Genomic DNA, 11,111 nt, shown 5'->3' on the forward strand with positions numbered 1-11,111 from the left:
TCAGAAAGGCAGTAAAAAAAATAAATGCCAAGCTTGCATCCTGCCTCTTGGAAGTATACCCCAAAAGGACAGTGCCAGATAGTACTAAAGCAGTGAAGGAAGAACCCCTTCTCAGATAGAAAAAGAATCCATGAGGTAGGAAAAAAATTCAAACACAATACAAATAATTAAATCACAACTGTTCCTTGTTGAAGTTGAATAGGGAAAATTATCCCATCAATAAACACAGGATTAAACGTCACCAAGCACAGTATTAACCTTTATCAGAAACCAATTTTAGACCAAAACTCAGAAAGGGTATGTAAACTCACGTTTGAATGTCAATCTTTCTAGCTAGCCAAGAAGCTTTGCTGAGTGTCACTCATCTTGGTTCCCTGTCACTAAAAGCTTTGCTTCATTATTCAATTATTTCTTCAAAGTGCTGATTGTCCAGGGAAATATTTCCTCCCAACAGCAGTGTAAAAATCTTAAAACAACCCTTCCCCTTTAAGAAAGTCAAGCCCCAGATGCACCAGAGACAGAAAGTCTAGGCATACTGCCAAGAATGTGAAAGGGTGAAAAAACAAAAAGAGATTGCTTCTAACTACCGGTTCTCCGAACTACTTGGAAAGTTAACAAGGGTTCTCTAGAACTGGACAGAATGAGTAGAATCCCATCTCCGGTTGAACCAGATTCCAGGTTTGAGTTATTTATCAAATGCATCAATGAAGGACAGCATTACCAAACTATTTGACTGAAAGAGATGAGCTGATTCAACTCAGGGCTTATGTACTAGGGACTTCTCACTAACAGTACCTTTTGTATAGAATACCTTATCCTTTATCTGCAGACCAGTATCCATCTGATAAGTTTCTGCAAAGAAGTGAAAGCTTAGCTTGGGAAGATGCATTTTGAGGATATTAAGTTTGAAATATTTTCTTGCTAGATATACCATTATGGTTGGTGATGTTTTCTGTTTCTTGTTATTTTTAATCCTTATTTTTGCTGTATGCCACTCAAAGCTGTTTGGAGTGGAAAGCCAGAGAAACCTCAAAAACAGACCAACTACTGTATATGTCTGTTTTTCTTCTAATAATCTTTTCTCAAGGCTATACTTTTTATGTTTGTCAAAGTAAAAGGCTGTGGAGAAAAGTTTATAAAACTGTTTAAAATTGGCAGCTAAACTTAGTTTCTTTCATAATTTTTGAGAATACAGTGTTTTTATAATTCATGCATTGCTTTACCCAGAGGAAAAATTAATTGAACAAAGATACCATTGTATTAATGACAGTAGCTTTGCTCATGTGGTGGTTTAACAAATTGCATTGACTGAGCCTAAGGGACATCTGAATAAATATAACCATGATAAAAAAAAATCCATTAATTCTTCTTGTGATAAGTTATGGCATTTATACAGAAAATTACTAATAAAGATAAAAACATTTACATTCATGCATGGATGTATATGTGTATCACTCTGTGTGGTGTTTTTGTATAGTTCATGTCAGTCAGATGTTTGACATTTTATCCACTTATCGAGTTGTTTTTGTTATTATTATGGTTATTATTGTTGTTAACCAATCCAATGAAGGATAATGCCTATTGAATAAGGCTGTGGGCCACAATTTTCCATGCTGTCCATTGAAGAATGTTTTTCAATTTTTCTAGACAGTGACTAGCCCATAATCACCCACTCAACTTTCATACCTAAGAGAGGATAAGAATTTGGGTCTCTCATTTCTCATATACAGCACCATAACATCTTAACCACTGAAACACATTAGCGTTCATACATATTTGTGATTTGGAAATACCCTAGAATCATTATGTTTTTCCTGAAAAATAAATTGAATCATAAAACTCATATAGCCACCGTTACTTGGTAAGACAATTACAGTATATGGCGAAAAGGTATAAGACACCGCTGAAGCATTCAGCACATGAGAAATTCACAGAAAACAGAGGTTTTGGACTCAATTTGTCTTTTTTTCTTAAACTGAATGTAAGTAGTACAAAATGCAAAAGAAAATGTCAATAGAATCATATATGACACATTATCAGTTCAAATTGTTTACTCTAAATAAGAAAGGAACTGCTCTGAAATAATATTCAGTTATTTGAATTCCCTTACCTGATAATAACAAGATGTTTGCTGGATGATCAATAACCAATTGCTTTAGACAGTTCTTCAGGACAGTGATTACCAATGGTTTTTTCATCTTAGCAGGTAGTTTTTTTTGCACAGAAATTTTGCCAGTGAGCATATGGCTTTTTTAGAAAAAAAATTCCAGAGCATTGTCTAGAGCATTATTGAACAGTACTGGTGCAATAGCATTGTTGAATGGTTCTTGTGCAATATTGCCTGTGTTTTGTCCTCATTATTTGTACACATATTTGAATAGATTCCAAAATACACCCAGTGTCATTCAGAAGAAAATCTAAGAAGTAATCAATTGTCAAAAGGACTGGTCATAAAACATCTCAAAGCCGGCAAGTATTTTTGCAATGTACATATTTTTAATGCCATCAAACACCAAAATCTGCCTATCTCGGTTCTTTGGGAAGGATTTGATAAGTGGAGTATATTGCCAAATCCAGCTGGAACATTTGGTGCGATGAATCATAATAATAAAATGAAGAAGCTAAAGTGCTCTGGGAATTTAGAATTCAAGCAGATAAAGGACTTGCCATATAACATCCCAGACTTAACAATTGTCAATAAGAAAGACAAAAAAATATTCTGGATAATGGATGTAACAGTATCTCAAGACAGAAGAATAAAAGAGAAAGAACTCAAGAAAATCACAAAATAAAAAGACCTATAAACAGAAATAAAATGATTGTGGCAAAAGAAAGCAAAGGTAGTACAATAGAAATAGGCACTCCCAAATAGTGCAATCCCAAAACATCTCCAGAACAATTTGAATACCACTGACAAAATTAAATCAATCAATTACAAAAAGGAGCTTCAATTGGAGCAACGTACATTCTGTGACAATATCTTTAACACCATCAAATAGTATCTACTTATGTCATGGAAGGACTCAATGGGGGGAATAAAATATCAAATAGAATCTAAATATCTGGTTTACTATGAGACAAACTATAATAACAATAAAAAAACTATAATGAAATAAAATTTGACACATTGAGTCCAGAAAAGAACCAAGCCACATTCTTCATATAAACAAATATTTATAACAAAAGAAACCACTTTCAGTGAAATTTTTAAAAAAAGTTTATTATGTTTATTCCTATGCTTTCCTATTCCAATTCCACATCAATACTTTTCCTACTGGCATGGTTCAAATTTATCATTGTTGTCTGAATATACTCATTTATTCACAAGTTGTTACTGAGTCATGGGAAGTCAAAGGTTCAGCAACATTTATTAGTATTAATAATTAGCATTATATTTTATTGTATTAACTTGCACAGGATTACTTTTTTAACGATTTCATATACAAAATGTTACCGTGGTTTACTCACACACACACACACACACACACAAAGAAGTTGAAGTTGAGAGTTTGGATTACTGCAAGGTTCTTGTATGAAGTGCATAGAATAATTGAGTTTACAACACCCTATTAATATTTTCTAGATTGCACCTTTTCTTCTCTTTGTCTTCCACTATGAAAATGGCATGTAAGTACATAATATTATAAATCAGACCATCAGCAGCTTAAGTGTCTAATCATATTTTTTCTGATTATCCAATAAATATATAGTTAGGAAAACTAGAAACATTTGTTTACAGATCTGAATAAAACTCACTGAAGACAATGGAACTTCTAAATATTTTCTGCAAAGATAGAAATATTTCTTATTTGTATAAGGATAAACCTACATTCCAATCATATGCTAGATTCATTTTTGCGAGATGAAATACTTTCTTTCTCTTTCTTTTTAATGGCAGTAATCCAAACTCTCAGGTTCAGCTTCTGCTGTCTTTATAGCTATTGTTGCATTTTGATAAATCAGTGTTTATAATTGGCAATGGTGAGAAGCAAGGGCCAGGCAGAGTTCAGCTATGGTAGATTCATATCAAAAAGAAATGTTTGAATTTCTTACAAATTTCATGAGATAATTGACTGGAAACTAACTGTCATATATAACAACTGTCAAACATGACAGCTCATGGCCCTATATGGGGAACACATCCTCACTTGCTATGAAAGACTAATCCAGCCACCAGATGAAAAGTCAAATAAAGTCTTGTTTGAAGGCATATTTTTTATTATTTTCTTTGATGACAGATTGTTTCCAATATGCAAGAAGAGTTATAATTGTCTAAAACAGAATGCATTTTATTTTCCAATACTGCAAAGCAATTGTTGATTGTATCATTTCTGCAATAAATCATACTCCGTATCAATAATTTCTTGTTTCACAGACTTAGACAGAATCTCAAAATCCACTTCTTAAAACATGGACAGCCAACAGATGGCTGAATATAGTTTTTCTAAAAATGTGAAACTGTTAAAGCACTTCCTCCCTTCTGCAATATAAATCTCTGGTAGGACAGTTCGCAATATATTCAGTGAAACATGCTTTAAACATGGAAGATTTTTTCATTTATGTCACCAGACTGTATAGGACAGAACAGATTGAAGGACACTTTGTAAATGAGGTATTGTATTAGAGTACCATATATGGACTGCAAAATCTATATATCCAAGTGCTAGAAATCAACAACATGCTTCTATAAATCTTGGACTCACTATTGTTATTTAGTCATCATTGTGGTTTTTTGCAGTCCAGATATGGTAAACCTTTTCTGTATTTTCTGAATACAGTGGAATTTAAGAGAGGTTAGGCTTTGTCTGTGGCTACACAGTGATTCTAGACCGATTCCTTTTTTGAGGAATCTTAAATTCTGCCACTCCTATTCCTACATAATGCTTATTATTAGTTTTACTGAAACTATTTCAGGGATCTCTTTTCCTTACAAGATTTTGTGGAGGTTTTTCATTTTTATGATTCTGTTCTAATATGGGGTTGATGAATATATTTATAAAGACCACTTAATAATAATGTATGATATGGTAACTGCACATGACAAACTGGCCTATTCCAAGAAGAAAAGATGAAAACGATTACTTCGAGCATCTGGAATGCTTTTGTGAGATAACTTCACTTATAATAAAAAAAATGCCCACAGTAAAATGCCCATAGTAAAATACAGATAATTAAGACTAAATCAATATACTTAAAAAAACTAACTAAATAATGCCCAATGTCTTTGATTTTCAGTAAATTTATTGCTTTCAATTTATTTACAAAGGAATTGCAAGGAAAAAAAAGTAGACCTGTTGACACACTGACATTTTTGTTTTAAAAGGAGTTGCCAGCATTCTGAGTAATACATCCAAAGAAATCAGAACTCTGAGGCAAGCAGTTCCCTCAAAGAACATATTTATTGGATACATCATATTGGCACAGCTGGTGAAAACCAACTCTGAAGTTTCCCACACTGATAGCATAATTTAAAAGTAACAGTTTCCCTCCCCAATTGTTCTAAGTCATATTGTCCAATTAAAACAGTTGGCAGACTCCCAGTTACTCCTTCCCTCCTTCAACTGCCAACTGTTGAGATGACTTGATTTCCATGGGAAGGCTCATTGTTGTGTCTTCAGACTGTCATCCGTTCCGCTAAGAGTGTGTGGCAACTATGAAGCACCTATGAAGCAGCAAAAGATGACGTCAGCCAGGTTTGATTCAGAGTTGACAGGAGTGATGTTTAAAATCAATCTGTGCCCCCTTTTACAGGTTTAATTATGTGCTTTTTAGTTCCCTTTATATTTTTATATATGGTGGGTTGATATTGCCTAGTGTAGGAATAGTTTGAGTTTTATTCTTTGATTATGTAGATAGCTCAAATAATGTTCATGGAAATTCTTCTATGTTTCTACCTTTGCTTGCTCCCATAAAAGCAAGAAAGGAAACACTCACTGATAATGCTTTTCTTTGCATTAGCAGTTGTCTTTGATATAAAACTATGGTCAGGCTATTTGTTTTATGTGATAAATACATTATTTTACACTAATTTTCAGAGGATTATTTTCTTGAAACAGGCATATTTCAGTGCTGGAATAGCTGAATCACAACCACACTCTTTTTATTAGTGTTTTTATTGATGATGATGTCCTTGAAATAAAACTATATCATTTGTATAGTGCATCTTCTACTGAAAATGCAAAACTGAGAGCAGGAAGCATTTCAATGAAGAAAATAGTGTTTATTATTAATAGAAAATATAACTACTGCTATTGCTAAGATCCAGCAGCAGTTGATGAAATTCCTGCAACTACATCTATATAGTTTTGAATAAAATGACTGCATATGAGACATATTCTCAATAGTGTTGTAAAATGATTGCCTTTGCTGCAACTCTACACTGTGGAACCAACTGAGTTTTCAAAATAAATTGCTTTTCACCTGTAGTTCTGCATGTGAGAAAATAATGCCATATCCCCATTATGTGAGGTAATCACAATGTATGATGTGCAACCATTTACCACATCAGGACTTGTAATTGCAGCCAAGTCATCAATTTCTTCTACCCAACTATATTTGCAAAATATTAGCAAGTTCAAAGAAAACATATTTTAAAATAGATTAAATAGGTTTCACTCATGTTATAATATGTATATGTATATTTAAAAGCACAACTACAATGACGTGGGAAAATACCGAACAAAGAAGAATGATGAAAATATATATATATATATATATATATATATATATATATATATATATATATATATATATATATATATATATATTCTTAAGTTTCCACGGGTATTTACATGTATGGTATTCAGCTTTTGGGGGGTATTTTCCCATGTAATTATAGTTGTGCTTTTAAAGTTGTAGCAACGTTTCGGCAGAATCTCATCTGCCATCATCAGGCTTCTGTATTGTGTTCATCTGTGAGTCAGACTATCACAGCCATTTCAGTTTTAAATTAGGGGCAGCCTACTGCTGTGCCAGAATAGTTTTTTCTTCATCCTGATTGGTTGGGAGTCTGGGTCTGTGTTTATTGGTCTTGGAGTTTGCTGTGCTCTGCTTGATTGGTGTTTCTAATATCTTCTGTCTGTTTGTGGGTCTTTTTGTGTCTTGATTGGTTGGCAACATTGTGTTCCTTTATTGGAGGCCTTTACTGCAGCTTGGCTCTGAGTAAATGGATTGCTATCATTTGTTAGGAAGCTAGGTTTCATCTGGGTGCCTGGTTGGGGTGTGTTTGAGCTGGAGGTATCAGTGGGAATCTGTTTGTGCCCAGGTGTTAGCCTGGCTTGTGGTGTGGAGATTTTTTTGCTTGTGAGTGCAGGCTTCCAAATAATTGAGTCTGGTGGAATCATCTCTTCTATTCATGCTTTCAGGTCTTTTTTCAATCTCTATGGCTTCTCTGATGATTCTGTGGCTGGGGTTTTCTATAGTGGCTAGGGTTTTGGGGCCATTGAAGTTGATGCTATGACCTGTGGCTTTCATTTGTTGGACTAACATATATATATATATATATATATATATATATATATATATATATATGTGTGTGTGTGTGTGTGTGTGTGTGTGTGTGTGTGTGTGTGTGTGTGTGTATCTTTGGTTCGGGTTTTCTCCCGCGTAAGATTGGAAGTATCTGGGCAGCGTTTGATGAAGTCTCATTCATCATCTTCAGGCTTCTGTCTTTGGCTCTGTGCTTCTCAGAGTGATGAGAAGCACAGAGCCAAAGACAGAAGCCTGAAGATGAAGAATGAGACTTCATCAAACGTGCCCAGATACTCTCCAATCTTACCCGGAGAAAACCCGAATAACCAAAGATCCACATACTAATACCCGCGAGAACCTCAGAAAACAAACATATATATATATATATATATATATATATATATATATATATATATATATATATATATATTGATTGACATAGGCAAATCCAAGCCACTATTAGATTTATTTTTGACCAAGAATGTGTGCAAACTCATCATAGGTTTTATTCAATAAACCAAGATTAAGTCTTAATACTATGAATGAACAAAACCTGCTCTGTGTCATAAAATTCTTGTAGTAGATAACAATCTTTGTCCTTCGATAATTCAACTCCATATATGTGTGTGAATATGTGTGTATGAATGTATGTGTGTGTGTGTGTGTATGTGTGTGTAGAAATTAGTGCAATTTAAACATGATTCCGTGACTACATTTGTTGCCACACTGGGGTAATTAAATTCTACATTTTCTCAGGGAATGCAATTGGTACATTATTGGCTTTTAACTGATCAAATAGCTACCTTGATCATTTATTACTGCAAAAATGTAAAGCTTTATTCCCATTTACTAGAACCATTGTCAACAGCACAGTGTGACCATCAGTGCCATTCGGGCTTTATCTGCTAAACACAATGAAATAAAACCTCACAGCATTTTATCTGAAAACAATGACTATTAGCATGCAAAAACATCTTATAAATAAACATTCAGAAACAGATCCTGACATTACTTTTATACCACTAATTTACAGAATTGTTTCTATGTGTATAGTAACTGTCTGCATGAGGTATATTCTATAAGTCTAGCTTTCAAATATTATAAACATTACAGCTGCATAGGTAAGGTTCAATAATATAGTCAGAACAGTCTCGTAGTTAAGATATTATCTAGGGCTGGGTAAGCTAAATTCCAATCTACCCTTATTAAAATACTTTCGGTCCATTCCATTTTTGAAATAATCAATCTAGTTCATAAATCTTTTATGGAGAAAAAAAATGAAAGGAATGGAAATCATGAAACAAAGGCAGGATATAAATCTAATAAATAAATAAGGAGTCTCAGAATGTGAAATATCCTTCAGGTTTCAAACAATATGAATATTACTCCCCAAATTCTTTTTTTTTTTTTCATATTTCCATCTAGTTGAGATTTATTTTCATAATGTTTTGTTTTTCAAATAGCCCATTTTCAAACTTAGGAAACATTCAAAGTGACCAATTGCTTTGTTGGAGCTAAATAAGGGGCAGTAGAGTTTGGTGTTATAAGAATACTGACAGCATTCCCATTCAAAATAAGTTGAAATAAGTTAAATTACATCAATGTCAAATAGTGTAGAGGAATAAATGGAACTCCAGTAGGATTCCAGTAATAGCTTAAGTAATCAAGCTGCTTTTGATCATCTTATAGACAGCCTGCCAGAAAAAAGGGGAAGGAAGGAAGGGAGGGAGGGAGGGAGGAGGGAGGGAGGAAGGAAGGAAGGAAGGAAGGAAGGAAGGAAGGAAGGAAGGAAGGAAGGAAGGAAGGAAGGAAGGGAGGAAGGAAGGAAGGAAGGAAGGAATCATACTAGATGGTCAATAGCATCACAACTCACTGAGACAGGCATGAACTTCATTAGCAGATAACCTAACCAGTAACATAGACTGGTATATCTTATCTGCTAATGAAGTTCATAATCTTGCTTGAAGGTCTAATTCAAATAGATTCAGATAATAAATATTATTCAGATACTGTAACATCAGCAGTCTCTTAATTAATATTCTTCTATTTGCTAGCAAAATATGTGTAAAAATGCCTGAGAAAAAACCAAAAGCTGTGCCCAACATGCAGTTTTTCAACAACATATTTATCATAACCAGTAATGAAAAATGCATTATTTTGCATGCTTCTGGATACTTTCAACAAACAAAAATATCAATTAAGCAGGAGTTCTGAGGTTGCATGTGGTAATGGAACTAGAAACAAATAATTCTATTCATCCTCGTCTACTCTACCAAACAGAGCCAGCATATTTCCAAATTATTTTGTACAATAATATATGCATTGTAACTAATACCTTATATCACATTTGTATAAGATGTCGACTTCATTCTGCATTGCATTTAAATTGGAAATCCTCATTAGATACATACAGTGAATAAGAGTAAGAATTAAAATGAAAATTTTCATATTATCCAGCAAAAAGAGGATTAGGAGCCTCTTTGACAAATGAGATTTAATTTACATATTACCAGGATGAATTATAACATCCCTATTGTAACATTCATAGCTGAAGTCAATTTAAATTTTATGGTGATGTTACAAGTGGGTAGGTAAAGCTACATGCTATTGCCACTTTGGACTATTAGGAAAACTTTAAGTCTAGCAATCTAATCAACAGATAGTAGTTATGGAATATTTATGTCTAAATATTCTCTCCTCTTTAAATATTTGTCTTCATACGAAGCATTTAATTTTTTCCTATTAATTTCTTTTTAATGGAGAATTGGTAGACAGTCTTTCAATAGTTTAACCTTTTGGTAATCTTTGTAAGGAGCAAGGAATATGATTGGGTTGTTCTGCAGACAGAAGGGAGATGAGAGTTTCACTTTCTCTAGATTTTGTGTGAATGTGAAGATATGTGCGCTGCTTTTGGATTCAATTATACACTCACGCACAGTTACTATTGAAATTAGCAATTTTTTAAAGATTGTGGAGATAACAGCAGACATGGAATGCAAACCACAATAATGTCTCTGAAACAAATTTACCTGAGTGTTGTTCCTTTTAACAGGAACATGCAAAAGAATAGTCAAAATCCAGTCCAGAGGTCAGAATTCACAAGCAACTATCAATGGAGTATCACAACAATTAGACAGTTGCCAAGAGGATTAGGACTCAGATTACATTCTGAAATCAGACTGCCTTTGAGCAACAGATTTACTCTTTTGCTTAACAGGAACTTTATAGAATGTACTTGTCAATTGACAAGTCTAAAAGAATTTAGAAACAGGAAACGCCTATAAAAACATTCAAGGATATTGGTGTGAAAACACTCAAGATTATGATTGCCTGCTGCGAAGAAATGTAGGGGGGAAAACTACAGTATGTCTGAAAGATTATAATATGTTACCTATATTATGATCCTTGCACTCCTTTGTCAATAACCTTAATACCACCACAAGCCAGCAAAAAAAAAAAAAAAACTGTATTGAAAACTTTTCAAAGAAATTAAAGAGAGAAAAGTGGCAATTTAAAAATGTGGCTTCAGAAAGAACATTGGAACTCAAGCTCATGTATTAAATATATGATGGAGATAGAAAAATAATATTAAGGAGAACTCTAACTTTTTTAGGCCACCCCAAAGCTTTTGATAACTTTGT

This window comes from Pseudonaja textilis, chromosome 7 (assembly GCF_049901715.1).
Source record: "Pseudonaja textilis isolate UNSWEBS1 chromosome 7, rPseTex1.2, whole genome shotgun sequence".
In the NCBI taxonomy this organism is placed as follows: Eukaryota; Metazoa; Chordata; class Lepidosauria; order Squamata; family Elapidae; genus Pseudonaja; species Pseudonaja textilis.